The sequence below is a fragment of the Aquarana catesbeiana genome, linkage group LG07, assembly GCF_042186555.1.
Source record: "Aquarana catesbeiana isolate 2022-GZ linkage group LG07, ASM4218655v1, whole genome shotgun sequence".
Classification (NCBI taxonomy): Eukaryota; Metazoa; Chordata; class Amphibia; order Anura; family Ranidae; genus Aquarana; species Aquarana catesbeiana.
In genome coordinates this window covers 261,727,891-261,730,012 of record NC_133330.1, presented here as the reverse complement: position 1 = coordinate 261,730,012, position 2,122 = coordinate 261,727,891, and the positions used below count along the sequence as shown (strand labels likewise).

Here is a 2,122-nt window from a genome sequence, read left to right as displayed (position 1 = left end):
TTGTGCCAGGGGTGATCGATCCCCCGGTTTACCCGGTGAATAGAATGCTTGGCTTCCTTAATGCTTTTATGCCTGAGGACACTGTCCGGCGTGTAAACAGGCTAGAAACAATGTAAAGAAGAGGAAGGAATTTGTGGCTTTTGCCATGGGTAAAAACTACAAAATCAAGGATTTGATTACGTGCAACACTGCCGGGGTGGTGTATATGTTGCAATGTAAGTGTGGCTACCAATATGTGGGTAGGACTTCTAGGCCCCTCCATGTAAGAGTCGGAGAACATGTTAACAACATTAAACAAGGACTCCGCACACACAATGTCTCCAAGCACTTCCGACTTTTCCATAACCGCAGCCCTGCCGGGCTGAAGTTCTGGGGAATAAGGAAGGTAATGAAGCATTGGAGGGGTGGGAATTTCATACGGCAGCTCAGTCGACGAGAATCTTTTTGGGTATTTGAGACAAAGGTTGGGGTCCCTTTAGGGTTGAACGTTGAGTTTGACCTTAATTGTTTTATTTCAGACCGTTAGTTTATGTTGGTTTCTAGCCCCTTACCATTTAGAATATTGGTCCATAATGTATATTTGTTTGTGGTATATGTATACATTCTAATTGTATTTGTGTACAGATGAGGTGGTTGTACTGATGTCTTTTTATTATAATTTTTCTATCAAATTTATATTCATATTTTTAACCCCTGTAGGTCCTACACGATATTACATGGGGTGGCGATATATGTATTTTGTTTGACTTTTTCCATTTCACTTTTCGTATATCCCTCTGGTGACAACTGGGAGGGAATAGCATTTGTTTTTGGTACACATTTCCCATCTGGAAGAGTGTGTAGGACACCTTAGGATGGCTTCTGCCATAAGGGAGGGGGGTGACTTTATGAACTTCCCCCATATGCTTCAATTATAGCCTCTTTGGGGTATCCCCATAGGTACTTTTTGAGTAGCCTCCCTCCTCTTAGCTTTATAACTATATTACATTATTTTTATAATAATTTTTACTTTATTATAATTATTTTTTTATTAACGTTAGCCTTGTTTCTGCTCCCTATGTCTCTGATTAGTTGCTAATTTTATGTTAGCCTGCTTGCTATTGTGGGTGAATGTTCTTATTACCCACGCTGACAGGCCAGAGGAATGAAGGAGGCGCTCTTGGCGCGATTTCATGTCATTGCCAAGGAGACTGGAGTTTGCATCTCGATCTGTCCAGGGGGTGACGTGGAAGGGAGGGGCGGAGCGCACATTGCGCCTGCGCTCCCTGTTGCCGTTCACTTAGTCTGTGAGTGACATGTATGAAAGGGGCGGTTTGTTTGTTGTGCTCCCTCCTCCCATCCCCGTCTCCATACGAACGCCCCTTTAGAGGGCGGGCTTCTTCCCAGGACGCAGCAGTGTTAGCTGCCATTGAATGAGATGGATTTGCCTACAGCCACATCACCCTGAAAACGCCCGATCTTGTCTGATCTCGGAAGCTAAGCAGGGTGGGGCCTGGTTAGTACCTGGATGGGAGACTGCCTGGGAGTACCAGGTGCCGTAGGCTTAAAATTTTCTTTTTTTTTTTTTTGACCCGGAAATGGGGGCGGGCTGTCTTTCAGGACACAGCAGTGTTCACTGCTATTGGAAGATAAGGATTTGACGTGGAAGTGCTTTAGCTCATAACATGGGAGGAATGGTGGCTGCCTATCAGTAAGTTATCAGTGTATTCAGCTTGCTTGTGCCCTATTAGATTTGTAGCCACTCCTGATTCTCTACTACTTAGTAGTTAAGTCCATTCACCTGTGTATTATTGGAGAGTGGGTGGGGTTTCCAGTATCATCATGAATTGTATGTGGAACCAGGATTAGATATAAGAGCTGACACACGGGCCCCCAATCAGATTTACTGAGGAAGTCCACACGGACAATACGCGTGCAAGGGGCTCTGTGATGTCAGTACAGCCACCCATCTGGTTCATTTTATGCTGTATACTCCTGCACTGGGAAACAGTGCTTGCTTTGTGAGTAATATTTTTCTTATTTAATAAATGTTATACCTTTTCGTATGGAGCGCACTATGTCCTGTTATTTTTGTTTCTAACATGATATATATCAACAGATGAGACTGAATTTGGGATACTGC

At 43.8% G+C, this 2,122-nt stretch overlaps 1 non-coding gene across 1 annotated transcript; it reads left to right on the top strand.

Annotated features, from left to right (window-relative positions):
* Positions 1-1,425: 1,425 nt before the first annotated feature.
* On the top strand, positions 1,426-1,544 carry LOC141104117 (5S ribosomal RNA). Its single transcript, XR_012235478.1, has one exon. It is a non-coding gene; the product is annotated as a 5S ribosomal RNA (ribosomal RNA).
* The last annotated feature ends 578 nt before the right edge of the window (positions 1,545-2,122 follow it).